Raw genomic sequence first — 21,774 nt, forward strand, 5'->3', positions numbered from 1 at the left:
ATATATATATATATATATATATATATATATATATATATATATATATATATATATTTTTTTTTTTTTTTTTTTTTTTTTTTTATACTTTGTCGCTGTCTCCCGCGTTTGCGAGGTAGCGCAAGGAAACAGACGAAAGAAATGGCCCAACCCCCCCCCCCCCATACACATGTACATACACACGTCCACACACGCAAATATACATACCTACACAGCTTTCCATGGTTTACCCCAGACGCTTCACATGCCTTGATTCAATCCACTGACAGCACGTCAACCCCTGTATACCACATGGCTCCAATTCACTCTATTCCTTGCCCTCCTTTCACCCTCCTGCATGTTCAGGCCCCGATCACACAAAATCTTTTTCACTCCATCTTTCCACCTCCAATTTGGTCTCCCTCTTCTCCTCGTTCCCTCCACCTCCGACACATATATCCTCTTGGTCAATCTTTCCTCACTCATTCTCTCCATGTGCCCAAACCATTTCAAAACACCCTCCTCTGCTCTCTCAACCACGCTCTTTTTATTTCCACACATCTCTCTCACCCTTACGTTACTTACTCGATCAAACCACCTCACACCACACATTGTCCTCAAACATCTCATTTCCAGCACATCCATCCTCCTGCGCACATCTCTATCCATAGCCCACGCCTCGCAACCATACAACATTGTTGGAACCACTATTCCTTCAAACATACCCATTTTTGCTTTCCGAGATAATGTTCTCGACTTCCACACATTTTTCAAGGCTCCCAAAATTTTCGCCCCCTCCCCCACCCTATGATCCACTTCCGCTTCCATGGTTCCATCCGCTGACAGATCCACTCCCAGATATCTAAAACACTTCACTTCCTCCAGTTTTTCTCCATTCAAACTCACCTCCCAATTGACTTGACCCTCACCCCTACTGTACCTAATAACCTTGCTCTTATTCCCATTTACTCTTAACTTTCTTCTTCCACACACTTTACCAAACTCAGTCACCAGCTTCTGCAGTTTCTCACATGAATCAGCCACCAGTGCTGTATCATCAGCGAACAACAACTGACTCACTTCCCAAGCTCTCTCATCCCCAACAGACTTCATACTTGCCCCTCTTTCCAGGACTCTTGCATTTACCTCCCTAACAACCCCATCCATAAACAAATTAAACAACCATGGAGACATCACACACCCCTGCCGCAAACCTACGTTCACTGAGAACCAATCACTTTCCTCTCTTCCTACACGTACACATGCCTTACATCCTCGATAAAAACTTTTCACTGCTTCTAACAACTTGCCTCCCACACCATATATTCTTAATACCTTCCACAGAGCATCTCTATCAACTCTATCATATGCCTTCTCCAGATCCATAAATGCTACATACAAATCCATTTGCTTTTCTAAGTATTTCTCACATACATTCTTCAAAGCAAACACCTGATCCACACATCCTCTACCACTTCTGAAACCGCACTGCTCTTCCCCAATCTGATGCTCTGTACATGCCTTCACCCTCTCAATCAATACCCTCCCATATAATTTACCAGGAATACTCAACAAACTTATACCTCTGTAATTTGAGCACTCACTCTTATCCCCTTTGCCTTTGTACAATGGCACTATGCACGCATTCCGCCAATCCTCAGGCACCTCACCATGAGTCATACATACATTAAATAACCTTACCAACCAGTCAACAATACAGTCACCCCCTTTTTTAATAAATTCCACTGCAATACCATCCAATATATATATTGGGACACTGTCCTCGACTTTTGGGATCACGCGTCCTTCCTAGACGAAGGATAGGACGAAGATAGGACTCTGGGAGAACAATTCATCCTTTCACCCAGACAACGTTCCTGGCAAACGTCATGCTTTCACCCAGACAAACGTTCCTGGCAAACGTTCATCTTGGTCGAAGACCCCACCTGCTTCATGACCGCCTCTGGGAGAAGAAAGAGCTAAGCCAACGTCTCCACTTGGCACTACAGAGATTGACAGATCCCAATCAGGAACTACACCAGGAGCCTGGAGCATCATGCTAATCAGGATTGGTATGTGGATAAACAGGATTGTTTCTCCCATTCAAGGGCCAAACAGCCTCCTAATCAGGATTGGAGCAGATTGCATTCTTCCAATCACGTCGACACCGTGCAAATCTAATCAGGATCAGCGTGATTAGAGGAACCAGGATTTGTACCGGGATTAGAAGCGGCTCTGCTAATCACGCCCAGACCCAACAACAACAACAACAACAACAACAGATGTATTCTCAGCAGCAACGGCTGCGCCACAACCCCAAAATACAACCCCAACAACACTACAACCTTTTCTACAACTACGCATCCCAGACAGCTTAAGCTGATCAGCAGTAGCAACACCAGACATCCGGTAGTAATCGCCGTTTCCCACTGGCGTCAGGGGTCGCAACGAACGAGCTCAAGGAACGCCACGGTCCACTGCGGCAGGAGAGGCGAGCACACACAAGACCAGCAAGTTCCAGCAGAAAAAAAAATGAGTGAGGGGGAGTGAGGGGGAGTGAGGGGAAGTGAGGGGAAGGAGAGGAAGTAAGGGGGTGAGGGGAAGGATAGGGAGTGAGGGAAGTGAGTGGGAGTGAGGGGAAGTGAGGGGAAGTGAGGGAAAGCGAGGGGAAGTGAGTGGGAGTGAGGAGGAGTGAGGGAAGTGAGTGGGAGTGAGGAGGAGTGAGGGAAGTAAGGAGGAGTGAGGGAAGTGAGTTGAGGTGAGGTGGAGTGAGGGGAAGTGAGGGGGAGTGAGGGGAAGTAATGGTCTTCCCCTCACCCTTCCCTGCAGGGTTAAGGCGCGAATGGGATGGCCCGAAACTGGGGTGGTCCTTTGTTCCGCCTTTGAGCCAACCTCAGCGCCTCTCGGACCCACACGCCTACCTTAAGGGGAGAGAGAGAGAGAGAGAGAGAGAGAGAGAGAGAGAGAGAGAGAGAGAGAGAGAGAGAGAGAGAGGCCATGTTGTTAAATCAATTTTCTCTATTTTTTCCCCCCCCTCACAGCTTCTGTTGCGTGTCTTCTCAAAGCTATGAGTTCTGTCCTAATGATCTTACAACAGCCTACATATATATATATATATATATATATATATATATATATATATATATATATATATATATATATATATAATGGAGGAGACGATAAAGCGAGGGAGTAATTACGATCGAAATCCAGTGAGATAACATCGAAAAAAACCGACCTACAAAGCAGGTTAAACAACAGGTGATAAACCAACTTGGATGAAAAGCAAGGAGAATAATAAGAGACGAAGGAAGAAAACGGGGAGGTGGATCACACATGGGGGGAGAGGAGACATACAAAGATAAACACCACGTTGGGTTGAAGTGGGGGAGGAAAGAGTGGTATGAAACACCCCACGAATCAATACACCAGCACTACCTCCCTCTTTGGGGAGAGGGGAGAAGGATTAATAATCCCATGGATACTATGACATATCCAGGTATCCAATCCCACATTGTTCACACGTCTACTTAAAATCCCACATTGTTCACACGTCTACTTAAAATCCTAGATTGTTTACACGTCTACTTAAAATCCTAGATTGTTTACACGTCTACTTAAAATCCCAGGTTGTTCACATGTCTACTTTAAAAATCCTTTAAATCTGGTCATCACCAGAGGTCAGGTCAGGGCGCTCCACACAGCGAAGTTACGACTTGTTCCTTTGCCACAACCACGGCCTAACAACCCAGCCCCCCCCCCCCCCCCCCCCCCCCCCGGGACAATGTAAGTCACTGGCCAGTGTGACGCGTTCATGAGCGGTGCTTTTTCACTGCTATGCTCCAGTCGTCTTCCCTTTACGTCAGGCATCACTGCCGTTACTATAGTACAGTGAAGAGACTCTATATAATATATGTGTCAGTGTAGTTGTAAGATTAACGTGTTCTTTGACACATTAAGAAATGGGTAGTTAGTTTATATATCAATGCTACTACTTACTACTACTACTACTATTCTATTACTACTACCATCACTACCACTACTACTACTACGACTGCAACCACTATTACTACTACTACTACTAACATTAATAATAATTATAATAGCTAATAATAATAAAGAAACATTCTTAAATCCAGCCTTTCTTCAAACACGAAATATAACACATCCAAATTACACGAATGAAAAAAACGCGAAACGAAATACAACACCTTCACTTTTTTTTTTCAAACTGCCCTTCTCTCTAGAGGTCCCATTTAAACTGCCCCCTACACCCCCAAAAAAACAACCCAATATCGATAACCCTTAAGGGATCCTAAACAAGGGTGAGGAGGATTGGGGACTTCCATCCTAACAGCAAAGGGTGGGAAGCTGCGTGTCTTGGTGTGGCAAGAGTCGACATCCGTCAATACACAGTGACAGGCAACCGTGTGTGAAAGCTGTCGTGGTCTGTCTACTGGTGAAACTGGCGATTGCTTGCGACGATGCGCACATAGTGTGGCCTTCGATTATGACTGACGGGTCCAAGACACGTCTCTTATCTTGAGTGTGTCTTACGATGGTTTGGGAGGTCTTCTTCTACCTTCGCAGCTCGGGGTCTGGGACCTTACCTTACCTTACGTGTACCTTACGATGGTTTGGGAGGTCTTCTGCCTCCACAGCTGGGGTCTGGGACCTTACCTTACCTTACGTGTACCCTACGATGGTTTGGGAGGTCTTCTTCTACCCCCACAGCTGGGGTCTGGGACCTTACCTTACCTTACGTATACCTTACGATGGTTTGGGAGGTCTTCTACCTCCACAGCTGGGGTCTGGGACCTTACCTTACCTTACGTGTACCTTACGATGGTTTGGGAGGTCTTCTGCCTCCACAGCTGGGGTCTGGGACCTTACCTTACCTTACGTGTACCTTACGATGGTTTGGGAGGTCTCCTTCTACCCCCACAGCCTTGGGTCTGGGACCAAGCTATCGCGCTCGCTCCTCTGCAAAGCCAATACCAGACGGCAGACCTAATCCCACACACACACACACACACACACACACACACACACACACACACACACACACACACACACACACACACAATCCCTGGATTATATCATAATTAAACACCTTCCCTCACACGGCCACGGATCCAGGCAAGGAAGCTGCTGGCTTCCTCTCTCCCTCTCCCAGCGTAACACGACCCAAGCTTCACCTCCAAGATGAATGAATTAGACACATCGATTGGCGGGCGAACCCACGGCTCCCCTCACACGCAGGCAAACGCCTCTCACTTGCTTGAGGAAGAGGGAGAGGTAGGAAGGATGGAGAGAAAGGGGGTAGGAAGAGGAGAGGAAATGGGAGAGAAAGAGAGAGAGAGAGAGAGAGAGAGAGAGAGAGAGAGAGAGAGAGAGAGAGAGAGAGAGAGAGAGAGAGAGAGAGAGAGAGAGAGAGATCTATTCTAAACCAACACCGGCTCAGAGTATCAACTCTAAGGAACGCCATCTACATTCATCATTCACTCTGATGAAGGCTGCTTTCATCATTCACTCTGAGGAAAGCTGCATTCATCATTCACTAAGCCACCTTTATCAAAGTATCGACCCTACAAAATTCACCATCCAAAGTCCTCAGTCAGAGAAAAGCCACACTCATCACTGTACCACAGACGCTAAAATATTCATCAAAATACCACCTCCACCTGACGCTAGTCTTCGAAATATTCGCTCCAATGGACCCCCATACACTCACGAAGGCGTGAATCGGATATTCACAATATTTTCGGCAAGGAGCAAACCCAAAACTTGGGTATTTAACAGACAGAAAAGACAATTATATACAATAACTGTGGTAGACTGCGTAATGACACTCCAAAATGTTGGTGGTAGACTCTGCGGAGTTATATACGAAAAAGGAAGAACAAAAGTTGAACAAAAGTTCATGTGAACAAAAGTTCATGTGAACAAAAGTACAACAGGTAAATAGTGGGTAATGAAGATACCATATACATCGCCCCTTAGATGAGTAACTTCCCTAAGTATGTAAGGATGAATAACTACATTCACTACACATACAGTTGTGTATAACTTCAAAACTTTTCTTCTACGTGTGCTAAAGTGTAACTTAACAAAGCGCCTTCCCTCTACATATCGAGATGTATAATCAAGTGCATTTCCATCTACATATAGTGATGTATAACTTAACAAGTACACTCCCTCTAGATGTACTGATGTATAACTACACCAACACACCCCCTCTTATGTAGTGATGTATAACTACACCAATACATCCCCTATACATGTAGTGATGTATAACTACACCAATACATCCCCCTCTACATGAAGTGATGTATAACTACACCAATACATCCCCTCTACCTGTAGTGATGTATAACTACACCAATACATCCCCCTCTACATGTAGTCATGTATAACTACACCAATACATCCCCTCTACCTGTTGTGATGTATAACTACACCAATACATCCCCTCTACATTCAGAGATGAATAACTCCACTTCATATTCCAGCATGTAACTAACCCCAGTCTCTCTACATCTGATCTATACAATGAATAATCTCTCCCATCTCTCTCTTTCCGAACGAATGTCTCAACCTCAACTGTCTCTACCAGTCTCCCTTCCCTTCACCTTCCTTAGAGACTCCAGCTACGGAGAAAACTCCTCACAGAGACGCACATATAAAAAGGATTATGACAACATGAATAAAGTAGAGGATAATGCAAATAAATAAACAAAATAGATCATTCTGGACTTATCTGAGCGAGAGAGGAAAGTGGTAGACTATCGTCTCACAGACTTTTAGAGACATCTCTCAACACCAACTACGTCAAGTCTGACATTAAGCATTGCGTAGAGCAACGAGGGGAGAAAGAAAAAAGAAAACGTAAGCTGGGCCTATCCTTTTAGAGGCAGGCGGTCAATACAGGCTTATAATCCCACACTCGGTCGCGGGGTGTTTTTCATAAGGGCGAAAGTCTCGTAGAGCCTTCACGTCAAGACGGGACATACGCTCCGTGGGGTGTGCTCGCCTCGCTTATCTACCCCCCCCCCCCCCCTCCCCTCCCCTCCCCCCCCCCTCCTCAACAGACAATGGCAAACTCATTTAGTCTCTCCAACTGCCCGTAACTACGTAAATAAGAACACAATAACAGAAAGGCTTGCCTTAAAGGGTTGACGAGGGGGAAAGGTAAGGTAAAGGGGGTTGACGAGGGGGATAGGTAAGGTAAAGGTGTTGATGAGGGGGATAGGTAAGGTAAAGGGGTTGACGAGGGGGATAGTTAAGGTAAAGGGGTTGATGAGGGGGATAGGTAAGGTAAGGGGGTTGAAGAGGGGGATAGGTAAGATAAGGGGGGGTTGACGAGGGCGAGAGGCAAGGTAAGGGGGTTGACGAGGGGGAAAGGTAACGCCAGGGTTGACGAGGGGAAGAGGTAAGGTTATGGGATTGACGAAGGGCTTAGGTAAGGTTATGGGATTGACGAAGGGGTTAGGTAAGGTACGGGGGTTGACGAGGGGGAGAGGTAAGGTCAAGGGTTGACGAGAGGGATAGGTAAGGTCAGGGTTAACGAGAGGGATAGGAAAGGTCAGGGTTGACGAGGGGGTTAGGTAAGGTACGGGGGTTGACGAGGGGGTTAGGTAAGGTCAGGGGTTGACGAGAGGGAGAGGTAAGGTAAAGGGGTTGACGAGGGGGATAGGTAAGGTCAGGGGTTGACGAGAGGGAGAGGTAAGGTAAAGGGGTTGACGAGGGGGATAGGTAAGGTCAGGGGTTGACGAGGGGGAGAGGTAAGGTAAAATATTGACAAAGGGCTGCTGCTGCTACTACTACTACTACTACTACTACTAATAATAATAATAATAATAATAATAATAATGATAATAATAATAATAATATTAATAATAATAAATAATAATAATAATAATAATAATAATAATAATAATAATAATAATAATAATAATAATATTAATAATAAATAATAAGAATGATTATAATAATAATAATAATAATAATAATAATAATAATAATTGGGGCATACTTTTGTCCATGTCGAATACTATAAATAAAAATAAAACAATAACTTCCTTACAATGAATAACTATGAAGAATAATAAAAACCACATTTTTTCCAAATGAATAACCATCTTAATCATAAATGCCCTTTTTTCCCCTGAATAAATACTCATATGAATCATAAATACTCATTTTCTTGAACTAAATGCCTATTGGAACCATGGATGAATATTCGTGAGATTCGTGTACATTGGAATTTCCAATTATCAAAAAAAAAATAATCATAAAAGAATTAGCTACATTTTTATCACAGGATAAAAAATAAATTTGCTTTTCGATAAACGACACAATTCTTTTTGACCCCTTGAGCACGACGGGGACGACTTACACTTGCAACTTTCTTCAGCGAATCACTAAGTGAATCAGGAATATTGGCGTATTCACCATGGAATAATATTCACATCACTCTAATACTCTGTACGATTCACAATAAAAAACAAACATAATTTTCTCTGTTTTTCTTTACAAGTGATTAATCTCCATTTTGTACACTGTAGCCATGATCAACATAAGATTAATATGTGCAACTGTATAATATATATATTCATATTCATTTATGCATTATACTTTGTCGCTGTCTCCCGTGTTAGCGAGGTAGCGCAAGGAAACAGACGAAAGTATGGCCCAGCCCACCCACATACACATGTATATACATACACGTCCACACACGCACATATACATACCTATACATTTCAACATACAGACACACAGACATATACATAATACACATGTACATATTCATAAGTGCTGCCTTCATCCATTCCCGGCGACACCCACATTAAAATCAAAACTGTCATTTCCTTTGCTTTGGAAGCCAACTGTTAATCATGTTCGTAATTGGTTTGATGTACACACAATCTGAATAATTGTCCATAACTGCAAAATATTCATGGGTCTAAGATTCATCATTATAGTGACTACAATCACACTAAAACTATAAAGAATCATGAATATCAAAGCTTGATTCACACACACACACACACACACACACACACACACACATACACACACACATACACACACACATACACACACACACACACACACACACACACACACACACACACACACACACACATAAGAATCGTGAATATCGACACTTCCTTCACAACTTAACTCCAGGAATCATGAATATCCAAGTCTTCATTCACGTCAAACACTACAAGCTCAATGAAAAAAAAAAATGTAGTTTATCTCCCTCGTTGAATAACCTCACAAGATTCATGTCGAACGGGACCTCCTTCAATGAATAACCCCCCCTACTCCCCCCCCCCTCAGGGAAAATATACCTGTGACTGTCAGAGATTCCTTTGTAGACATATCTACATTGTAGATGTAGAATGTCTACACTGTAGAGGTCATGATGACCCTCTTGCTTTCATACCTAAAGACCCACAAAACATTTACGGACCATTGGACAACACACGTCTATCTTAGAGAGAGAGAGAGAGAGAGAGAGAGAGAGAGAGAGAGAGAGAGAGAGAGAGAGAGAGAGAGAGAGAGAGAGAGTAGGGAGCCTCCAACTGTATTATCACCCTTAAGGGTGAAGACACCCCCCCGTGTCAAGGGTTGGCTTTTTGTGTGTGTGTGTGTGTGTGTGTGTGTGTGTGCTTATGGGGGGAGGGGGGGGGGGAGGTGCCATTCTACAAAACAAAGTCACAGCCAATTTCAATCCCTAAAAAACCGACGTGTTTTGGTTAATCACCCAATTACCTAACTCGACGTTGCAACCAATTTCCTTTAAAGTCAACATCACAGCCAATTTCACTTCGTACCTACGAGTTTACTGTTAATATCATCCCCCTTCATCAAGATCAATATCAATTTCCTCACTTAAAAATTGGTGATAATATCAATTTCGTTGCCTCAAATTAACTACACTACATACTATTTTTCCTTAAAATCATTTCTATCCCTTAAAATCAGGTATACTATAAATTCCATCTCCTTAATTTAGCATTAAGTGACACTGTCAATACTTAAATCAAACTCACTTACAACTTCACTTACCAGTCTACCAAACTCACAGCCAACTTCACTGCCAGTCTACTAAACTCACAGCCAACTTCACTGCCAGTCTACCAAACTCACAGCCAACTTCACTGCCAATCTACCAAACTCACAGTCAACTTCACTTGCCAGTCTACTAACTCACAGCCAACTTCACTGCCAGTCTACCAAACTCACAGCCAACTTCACTGCCAGTCTTGCACTGTTACATTTACAAAATGTACCATCACGATTTCGACCCACAAACCATTTCCTCACCCATGTCACCCATTCCCTTCCGTCGACGTCATCCATAAACCTCTTACATCCAACACAATCCGCCAATGTTAAGTTCTGAGGCGTTTTTTTTGACATAGCAGCTTCGTGGAGACATGTCCCTCACATTTCTCTGTCGGGGGATCTCAAAATCCATGTCGCCCTCACTCTCAAATTTCGCTCCCACCCTCCCATTGACGAAGAGAGAGGATGGGCTATATGCAAAAGAGGTTCCTCCAACACACTTCAAATCCAGTTATACACAAGGAGGTTCAGACCCCAAGGCGTTATACACAAGGAGGTTCAGACCCCGAGGCGTTATACACAAGGAGGTTCAGATCCCAAGGCGTCATACACAAGGAGGTTCAGACCCCGAGGCGTTATACACAAGGAGGTTCAGACCCCAAGGCGTTATACAGAACCAAACATTTCGAGTCTTCCTAGCTACAGGATACGATACGACGCAGGGCCCCAGGACACTGTAGGACACACACACACACACACACGACTTTGCAGGACACACACACACACCCACATACACACACACACACACACACACACACAAGTCCTCATCTCCTGCGTTGGTTTATGCTTCTCTATCCTTCTGGGAACCTCTGGTCCTCTGGGAGGGCCCCCCCGCCCCCCCTATGCCATCACCGAACCAACAATTCAATCATAATTCCAATATCCCCAGCGCCTCATGGAAAAACAAAACTTGATTTACTTCCATCGAGCCACCAATATAGATCTTCATAAATCCTGGCCATGGCTCCTCGCCACCCACCTCCCCCTGGGGGTTTTTCCCCCAGGGAGGTTATCTCAGACCTCCCCATCTCCCCCTGGGGTACGACGTGGGGACCAGGGGGTGTGTCACGTATCGGCTCGTCACCAAACATCAGGGTTGCCCACTTGTAAACACAGAACTTTCGTCGGAGACCAACACAAATACAATTACTACTACTACTACTACTACTACTACTATTACTACTACTACTACTACTACTACTACTACTACTACTATTACTACTACTACTACTACTACTACTACTATTACTACTACTACTACTACTACTACTACTACTACTACTATTACTACTACTACTACTACTACTACTACTACTACTACTACTATTACTACTACTACTACTACTACTACTATTACTACTACTACTACTACTACTACTATTACTACTACTACTACTACTACTACTACTACTACGAAGAAGAAGAAGAAGAAGAAGAAGAAGGAAGAACTAATAATAATAATAATAATAATAATGATAATAATAATAATAATAATAATAATAATAATAATAATAATGATAATAATAATAATAATAATAATAATAATAATAATAATAATATTAATAAAAAAAATCTGACACACTCATAAACATTATCGCTTCAAATTCTCAGATAATACTCAGTTCACTGACCTGACAGTGTTAAGATAAGCTGTGGTCAAGGGGGAGGGGGAGGGGGGAAGGTAGACTAAAGAGCTATCAATGGTCAACAACAAAACTTAATTGTGATGCATCAGACTGTTGTCTTGCGCAGCCAGCAGGCATTAACAGAGGATAAGAAAAGCGATATGAAGGGCAACAGCGCAGAAAAGCAAGACAGTGTCCCGGTATAGAGAGAGAGAGAGAGAGAGAGAGAGAGAGAGAGAGAGAGAGAGAGAGAGAGAGAGAGAGAGAGAGAGGCTATCAATACTGGCGCCCTTTCAGTGCTACCATCGTTGCACAGAGTTCCCGAACACATCGCATGGCCAGACAACGAGGAACCTCTCCCCCCTGACCCATCCATGTAATAAGGCCTCCTCGTCTGTTCTCCCATTTTCTCGTACGAGCGACGGTGGAAAATGGTAATTGGGGGTGGCAACTGTGCCTTGCGAAAACCCATTCAGCTGAAAATTGGCAAAAGAATGGAAGGGTTCGACTCCCGTTAACATGATGACGCTTCATCTGCAGAGTCTCTGGGTCGTGGGATGGTTTGGGAGGTCTTCTACCCCCACAGCTGGGGTCTGGGACCTTACCTTACCTTACGTATACCTTACGATGGTTTGGGAGGTCTTCTACCCCCACAGCTGGGGTCTGGGACCTTACCTTACCTTACGTATACCTTACGATGGTTTGGGAGGTCTTCTACCCCCACAGCTGGGGTCTGGGACCTTACCTTACCTTACGTATACCTTACGATGGTTTGGGAGGTCTTCTACCCCCACGATGGTTTGGGGCAACCCAAGCGACACTTTCTATATCCCTGACGCCACGTAAGGTGTCCACTGAGACAGACAGACAGACAGACAGAGAGTAAAAACTCCCTTTAAAAATCGGGCAAAACTTTCAACAACATTATGCAAAAAATACACAAATATTTACACCGCACGCAAGAAAAAAAAAATTTAATGACATTTTCTCTTATCTTTTTTTAACAAAATCGTAAAACAAGTGAAGCGCGGGAGGGTCACCGCGCGAAACGTCCCATTTTTAGTCACATTTTAAGAGTTACGTTCGGCTGGAGTCGAGAGTTTACGACGTGTACCCAAAATTCCAACGCAGGGGAGGTTAGTGTCAAACCTACCCCCACCCCAACCCCATTCCCCCCCTCACTCCTCCCACTACAATAGGTCAAATGGGGTTGGGGTTGGGGGGGGTGGAGTAAGAAGGGAGGTCACCATTGGTGACCCTGAAACCGGTCAAAACATCCTCTGGGTCAATGACCATTACCCCCAGTAACCCTGACTTAGGGAGGTAAACACATCCACCCAGGCTCTGTACACGATATCCGTTTCCCTCCTTTTTACGACAGCGTTCTGCTCTTATATAAACACCAACAATCCATCCCATTTCACCAACCTTTATGTCATATATGTAGGTAAAAACATACAAATGAATATATATATATATATATATATATATATATATATATATATATATATATATATATATATATATATATATATTCTGTTTCCAACACCAGCCAATCTTTGGAGTCCTCTTTTTCTTACGCGTGTGACCATAAACGGCCCAACGCCAGACCTAGATGTTCATCCTTCCCTTAAGCTTCGTCGACAAATGGGAACCTGGCTTAATCCTGTCTGTATCCCATATGCCTGTATAACCCACCTATGGTCATCCTTTCTTGTATCCCTGTATATATATATATATATATATATATATATATATATATATATATATATATATATATATATATATATATATATATATATTATCCCTGGGGATAGGGGAGAAAGGATACTTCCCACGTATTCTCTGCGTGTCGAGGATGTGATGATTATACGAAAGTGCACTTGGGAACTTAACGTGTTTGCTTTTCCTTGTGATGATATGTATTTACTCAGCTCCCCTTAACAACTACGTAGAAGAATCTTCGACAAAGATGAAAAATATATATATATATATATATATATATATATATATATATATATATATATATATATATATATATATATATATATAGTCATGTCAGGTATGTGGCAATAAAGACAAGACATTCCACGTCTCCCGCTCCAAATGACAGAGGTGGGCACCAACGAACTTTACCTCCTTCATCATCTGATCCAAATGTTTTGCGATCATCAATAAAACTTGAAATAACATAACTCAGATGGTGTCAGGTGGGAGATGCATCAGACACACCCCCCCCAGACCCCCTTCCCTCAAGAAAATCGAATGAAAAATGAGAGCTGGTGGAAATATAGATTGAAGTTGAGTGCCATTGTCTTAAATAAGTTTCTCAGTTCCATCTTACAGAGAAATGACGGTAAAACGTAGATAGGAAGTGACAGGAGAAGACGGGTGTGGACGTCTGAGAGAAATGACGGTAAAACGTAGATAGGAAGTGACAGGAGAAGACGGGTGTGGACGTCTGAGAGAAATGACGGTAAAACGTAAATTGGAAGTGACAGGAGAAGACGGGTGTGGACGTCTGAGAAATATGACGGTAAAACGTAGATAGGAAGTGACAGAAGAGGACGGATGTGTACATAGATAGAAATGACAGCTATAAAAGGAAGTCACGAAGCTAAAGCGGACGTGAAGAAGGAAGAAGTTGCAATGAAAGAAGGAAAACGGGGATTGTGAAAGCAGAATGATTATGAGGTTGGAGTAAAAAAAAAGAAAAAAAGTTTTGAATTGTGAATACAAATGAGGAACGGAGTTGTGTTGTGGTGAAGTAAGGTAGAGATAAGACAGAGAATTACTTATATCAAACATATATTTAACTTATAACCTCGGGATAATTCACCCACCCACACCCCAAGCTCACACGAAGGGAAAGAATTACTGGCAGAAGGGAAATGGAAACTGGAGGGTAAACAGACCAGTGAAGGGTAATGTGAGGTGAAGGGGTAATTGTGGACGAAGGCCAGCCAACGTGAACCTTAAGTGTCTTAAAAAAAAAAAGGGCAAATATATATATTTCTCTCTTGTGTCTCCCCTGATGATGTGATTATTACACAAAAGTGCACTTGGGAACTTATCATGTTTCATTTCCCCCGTAGACTCACAGGAATATATATATATATATATATATATATATATATATATATATATATATATATATATATATATATATATATATATATATATATATAGAGAGAGAGAGAGAGAGAGAGAGAGAGAGAGAGAGAGAGAGAGAGAGAGAGAGAGAGACTCACTTCTATATGTAGCCCAAACCTGTCAGTAAGTGTGTGTGTGTGTGTGTGTGTGTGTGTGTAATAATGGATCAACACATTGTTACAATATGTGATTAGTGGATGATTACAAATATGTACTTAGTATGTAAGTTAGTGCAAGTATGTAATTAGCTTGTGATTACACATATGTAATTAGCATGTGATTACACATATGTAATTAGGCGATTACAACAAGGTAATTAGGGGATTATAACAAGGTAGTTATGTGATTACAAACAGATAACTAGGTGATTACAAACTGGTAATTACTCACCTGCCGACGAGGACAGCTGACGAGCTTGATCTTGTCTGCTAGACATAGAATGACCCTAAACAAGCAAAATGATCATCAGGGTAGTTAGGGCAGTTAGCAGGGTCGATGTCCGCTTCCTGTATCGGGGGGTATGACGTCAACTCCGACGCCATCCTAACTCTGACGTCATCAGAAGAGTGACGTCACTACATCACCCGGTGGCGCCGCTCATAAACTGAACCTCATCCCGAGTTGAGCGGAGGATGAGGCATGAGGGGACATGACGAACGCGGGATGCGGGTTGGTCCTTTTCCCCCTCCCCTCCTCCTTTAGGATCACATTCGTCTCGCTAGTGTGTTTAACCCATGGATGGTTTCCGGTCCACTTCACACACATACACAAGGAGACCAACAGTAACAAAAACTGTAAAAAATATCAACAATTGTGTTTTTTTTTCTTCTGATCAGATCACAAGAAGACGTACAAAACTTCACTTTACGTTGATCAAACGCATAATTTCTTCGCCAATGACGGACTGGCTACTTTGCGTCGTCTTTCTAAACTTAATGCCATTCCGTACGTAAATATATATACATATATCTTCTTTTTCAACGTGAAAGATGTCAGTTTTTTTTCCCCTTTTTTTTTTTTTTTTCAAACACACAAGACGCCTTTCCAACACAGGCAAAGAGTTGGATCCCATCTGCGTCGTCTTCCAGGTAGGAGGACACTGGTTTCATTTCCTTATGATTTTCTAACTGTTTGAGACGGAGATTAGGACCCCAACTCCCCTCCCCCCCCCAAAAAAAAAAAACGGCGCCCGGTCTGGGGTGCGTCCAATTCGAAGGAAAGGAGGAGCAGCAGCTTGGTTGGCTGACGAGACCCGGAAGGGCTGCCCTAACCAAACTGGGGATTCGAACCCTGACCTGAAGGTTATTACGCAGCGATGCTGACCCCCCCACCTTACACCACAAAGGCTCATAATTTTCCCAGAGAGATGAACACACACACACTCCAGTGAAGAGAACACGATCCTATGAATGCTTCGAAAACATGGTCACTTATATATCCCATACACATCACCTTTTAAAAACTACAGAACTTTACGGTACTCAAATCTACGACAATTTCTTAATCACTTAAAAAACAGTTCATCCCACACAACTCACAAACAATCAACGCTCTCACAACACTTGATAAGACAAGATATCAAAACTGTATGTGAAGATTTTAACATAGCCTCTCCAACAACACCAAATCTACAATATTCACAATCCTATAAATCCACAACCTCACCCCCCAAAAAAAAATATATATAAAATCAGTAATGAAAATGACGACTCATTCACGTTCTATTCTCCATGAGGAGGAAATGAGAAATATAAATGAGAAAGCATAACTCATAACCTTTACGTGGTACAACCTGTAAGAAGACGTGATGCCAAATATACACCACAGTAATATAATATATGACAGGCAAGTTTAGATAGGCAAAATACCATTCATATATATATATATATATATATATATATATATATATATATATATATATATATATTATTTTTTTTATTTCTATTACACTTTGTCGCTGTCTCCCGCGTTTGCGAGGTAGCGCAAGGAAACAGACGAAAGAAATGGCCCCCCCCCCCATACACATGTATATACATACGTCCACACACGCAAATATACACACCTACACAGCTTTCCATGGTTTACCCCAGACGCTTCACATGCCTTGATTCAATCCACTGACAGCACGTCAACCCCGGTATACCACATCGCTCCAATTCACTCTATTCCTTGCCCTCCTTTCACCCTCCTGCATGTTCAGGCCCCGATCACACAAAATCTTTTTCACTCCATCTTTCCATCTCCAATTTGGTCTCCCTTTTCTCCTCGTTCCCTCCACCTCCGACACATATATCCTCTTGGTCAATCTTTCCTCACTCATTCTCTCCATGTGCCCAAACCACTTCAAAACACCCTCTTCTGCTCTCTCAACCACGCTCTTTTTATTTCCACACATCTCTCTTACCCTTACGTTACTCACTCGATCAAACCACCTCACACCACACATTGTCCTCAAACATCTCATTTCCAGCACATCCATCCTCCTGCGCACTACTCTATCCATAGCCCACGCCTCGCAACCATACAACATTGTTGGAACCACTATTCCTTCAAACATACCCATTTTTGCTTTCCGAGATAATATATATATATACATATATTGGAAAGGATCACAATTTTGCGCGTGATCAAGATATCAAGGGAACTTATCGTGTTTCATTTTCCCAGTGGACTCATAGGAATATATATATATGTATATATATATATATATATATATATATATATATATATATATATATATATATATATATATATATAAGACGAAAATGTATATTGAAAAATCTGAGGTTCCGAAACAATTCGACTCATTATTTGCACTTCACTGAGACATTACGCAACGCAAAAGCAATTCCAAAACCAACTACACCATACATGAAGTATGTTCAGCCCTTGGAGGATAAGCAGACATGCGAGTAGCGGACTCAAACAGCCTGCGTGATCAGGACGCGTTACAACTGGAGGCTGGCCCCCAAACAGTGAGAGAGAGAGAGAGAGAGAGAGAGAGAGAGAGAGAGAGAGAGAGAGAGAGAGAGAGAGAGAGAGAGAGAGAGAGAGAAACTGGAGGCTGGTCCCCAAACAATGAGAGAGAGAGAGAGAGAGAGAGAGAGAGAGAGAGAGAGAGAGAGAGAGAGAGAGAGAGAGAGAGAGAGACACGGTGGTAACCAGTGCTTGGGAATATCCATCCAACCCCCCCCACCCCCCCCCCTAACAACCCCTCATTACACGACCCTGCTTTATATTCCCCCATTGCCACAGCCTTCACTCCAGTTCCCGTGTTCATTAACCGTGATCGGATTACTATAAGAAAAAAGAAAGAAAAAAAAATAACAGAGGCGGTAGGACAAGCGTCCCTATTGCTGTGTGTGTGTGTGTTTGTGTACGTGTGTGTGTGTGTGTGTGTGTGTGTGTGTGTGTGTGTGTGTGTGTGTGTGTGTGTGTGTGTGTGTGTGTGTGGAGGATGACAGCGTCAAACCCAGCGAATAGAAATGACGAAGGACCCAAATTCCAGATGATCAACTTCACGGCTGCCAGCGATAGTTTCCAGGACCCATCCAGACCTGACGAGTTTCCAGGAACCATCCAGAACTAACTAGTTTCCAGGACCCATCCAGAACCTGACTAGTTTCCAGGAACCATCCAGAACTGACTAGTTTCCAGGACCCATCCAGAACCTGACTAGTTTCCAGGAACCATCCAGAACTGACTAGTTTCCAGGACCCATCCAGAACCTGACTAGTTTCCAGGAACCATCCAGAACTGACTAGTTTCCAGGACCCATCCAGAACCTGACTAGTTTCCAGGAACCATCCAGAACCTGACTAGTTTCCAGGACCCATCCAGAACCTGACGAGTTTCCAGGAACCATCCATAACTAACTAGTTTCCAGGACCCATCCAGACCCTGACGAGTTTCCAGGAACCATCCAGAACTGACTAGTTTCCAGGAACCATCCAGAACCTGACGAGTTTCCAGGAACCATCCAGAACCTGACGAGTTTCCAGGAACCATCCATAACTAACTAGTTTCCAGGAACCATCCAGACTTCATCAATCGTTTCCAGACTTGTCTCTGTGTATCGTATCTCGCTAACGATTCTACCTAACAGGTCCTAACTACCAATCCTGTGATTCACTACGTCACGTAGATAGTAAGAACTACTGCGATGCTGTTGGGCGGTTATTAGGGCTGGAGGTCTAACGACGAACTGTCAGGGGTCATTAAAGGTGCCGTCAAGTTCGAACGACCAATTTAACAATCTTGAACACCCATCTTCAAGTGTCCCAAACTATTCTAAGGTCATACACGCTCTCTCTCTCTCTCTCTCTCTCTCTCTCTCTCTCTCTCTCTCTCTCTCTCTCTCTCTCTCTGTTTATCTACGGCCCTTAAATGCATCATTAGTACGATGGCAATTAGCATATGAGGTCAAAAGTTCCAGTCAGAGATGCCACGCTGACACAGTCATGTGGTTGCTCGCTATGCAAGAAGCAAACACGATTCAGAAATTATACATATAAATATAATACATCAGTTTTACCACATTGGCAAAAGTGTCTAATTGGTCGTTAATGCCGAGCACGAACCAGTGACCCCCAGCTTTGATTAGTGCTCATAATTAGCGCTGTCTGTCTGTCTGTCTGTCTCTGACAGTGAACGCAGCCCATTAAGAGGCCACCCCCCCCCCCCCCCACATAAAAGAATCCTTCATACAATTCGCTGCATAAACTCTTCCCATTGTAACGAGGGCATAACTACATGGATACTCCACTGCCCCTCTCCCCCCTCCACCCCGACTCTGATTTCACTGTAAGTCTTGTGGAAATGGTGCACGACTGCCCCCTTCCCCCTCTCATTTCACTGCAAGTCTTGTGGAAATGATGCACGACTGCCCCTTCCCCCTCTCAATTCACTGCAAGTCTTGTAGAAATGGTGCACGACTGCCCCCTTCCCCCTCTCATTTCACTGCAAGTCTTGTGGAAATGATGCACGACTGCCCCCTTCCCCCTCTCATTTCACTGCAAGTCTTGTGGAAATGGTGCACGATTGCCCCCTACCCCCTCTCATTTCACTGTAAGTCTTGTGGAAATGGTGCACGACTGCCCCCTTCCCCCTCTCATTTCACTGCAAGTCTTGTAGAAATGGTGCACGACTGCCCCCTTCCCCCTCTCAATTCACTGCAAGTCTTGTAGAAATGGTGCACGACTGCCCCCTTCCCCCTCTCAATTCACTGTAAGTCTTATGGAAATGATGCATTTGGTGACGATGATGATCATTTAGGGGGAAAAGGCCTTGTGCAACCCCCCCCCACGTCAAAGGCTTTGGGGTTGACGCGGGGTTACGGCTAGGAGAGATCCACCACACCTCCCCCTCCTCAACCCACCTCCCCCTCCTCAACCCACCTCCTCCTCCTCAACCCACCTTCCCCTCCTCAACCCACCTCCTCCCAACCACAACCTTAAAAAGACAGTGAAAGCACTGACGGCCGACGACCGACCGCCACCAGCACTTGAAACCTCAGCAGTGAAGACGCGCACTGCAACAACCTGTCGTCTTTTGCCCGTCTGTTGACGGTGCGTCTGCATTCGTCGGCGTTGACATTAACCACATCTGTTAATTAGTTTCGGGGGAGGGGGGAGTAGGGGGAGGGGGGGGAGAGGGGAGGTTAGGAGGGGAGGTGGTGTCATTAAAGTTGGTGGGCGAGTCTTCCATTGTGGCGGGGGAGAGGGGGAAGGAGGGGAATGAGGGGCTGATATGGGGGTGTGTGGGGTGTGGGAGTGTGTGGGGTGTGGGAGTGTGTGGGGTGTGGGAGGGAAGGGGAAGAAGAAGAAGAAGGCGAGAATAAGTTCCCCGACGCTAATGACGAAGATCACATCGGAGCACTAGTAAATGTCGCTCTTACTGCTTCTACAACACCTGGAGCGCGACGGTACGACACTTTCAGCACGACGGTACGACACCAGCACGACGGTACGTCTCCAGCACGACGGTACGACACCAGCGCGACGGTACGACTCCAGCACATCACCACGACCCTTCGTTGAGGCATTAAGACCCCTGACCACGACAGTACGACCTCATTAACCATGGCCTCACGACCCTTAGCAAAGGGTCACACGACACCCTTACCCTTCTAAGCCCGGTCAAAGGCCCTAGCCATCGCGTACCCTTACAATCAAACACTGCAACTCCAACCCTTTAGCGCTACGTTCGATATCGCAGACTTAAAATCAACGAGAAACACCTTAATTCCTACGATCCTGCAAGTTCAAAGAACTCCAGACATAGAAAAAAATAAAGTATTAATCAAACATCTCTGTATGGGGAACACAACACAACACTGCGTAGGGAGAGCATGCACAAACCCACTTTGCCTTCAACCATCAAAACCAGACACCTCCAATTACCATCGCTCGTCCTCCAAGACCATATTGGAGGAGGAACATACCTTAGACATACCTAACTAAACCTACAAAAAAAAAAAGACATACCCCAAGCCTACATAGCTTGACGGAACAGCCTTCCGTCCTAGTGCCTCGGGTGCGACAGATCGTTAAAAAAAAAAAAACGCTACGACGATATGGCCATTACCGCGCGCGCGCCCTCGTCCAAACACTTTTACATAACAGTAGCAATTATTTATCGGGCAATTACCCACTATCGGCAACTTCGAAACAACAGCACGGAGGACCATGGGACGCGCCCTAACCTCCAGCGAAACCCAACCGTGAGCAGCGGACCGCTGGGGAAAATTTAGGCGGTACAACTCCCTGCCTCCATTCCCGTTCCTTGACCACTGGAACGTGGAACGACCCACTCGCTTCTGTATCACTTATTCCCGAGTGTTATAGACAACATCGGGTAATCATGACGGGTTCCAGGATTC

General features: G+C 44.0%; 1 protein-coding gene across 1 annotated transcript in view; it reads right to left on the reverse strand.

The window, feature by feature from the left end:
- Positions 1 to 21,774, reverse strand: part of LOC139757455 (multiple PDZ domain protein-like) — a 963,136-nt gene that overhangs the window by 930,896 nt on the left and 10,466 nt on the right. Inside the window, exon 2 of the mRNA XM_071677982.1 lies at positions 15,285 to 15,686. The gene's annotated coding sequence lies outside the window, so the exon portion shown is untranslated. The remainder of the gene's footprint in view (positions 1 to 15,284; positions 15,687 to 21,774) is intronic.

The sequence above is a fragment of the Panulirus ornatus genome, chromosome 26, assembly GCF_036320965.1.
Source record: "Panulirus ornatus isolate Po-2019 chromosome 26, ASM3632096v1, whole genome shotgun sequence".
Classification (NCBI taxonomy): domain Eukaryota; kingdom Metazoa; phylum Arthropoda; class Malacostraca; order Decapoda; family Palinuridae; genus Panulirus; species Panulirus ornatus.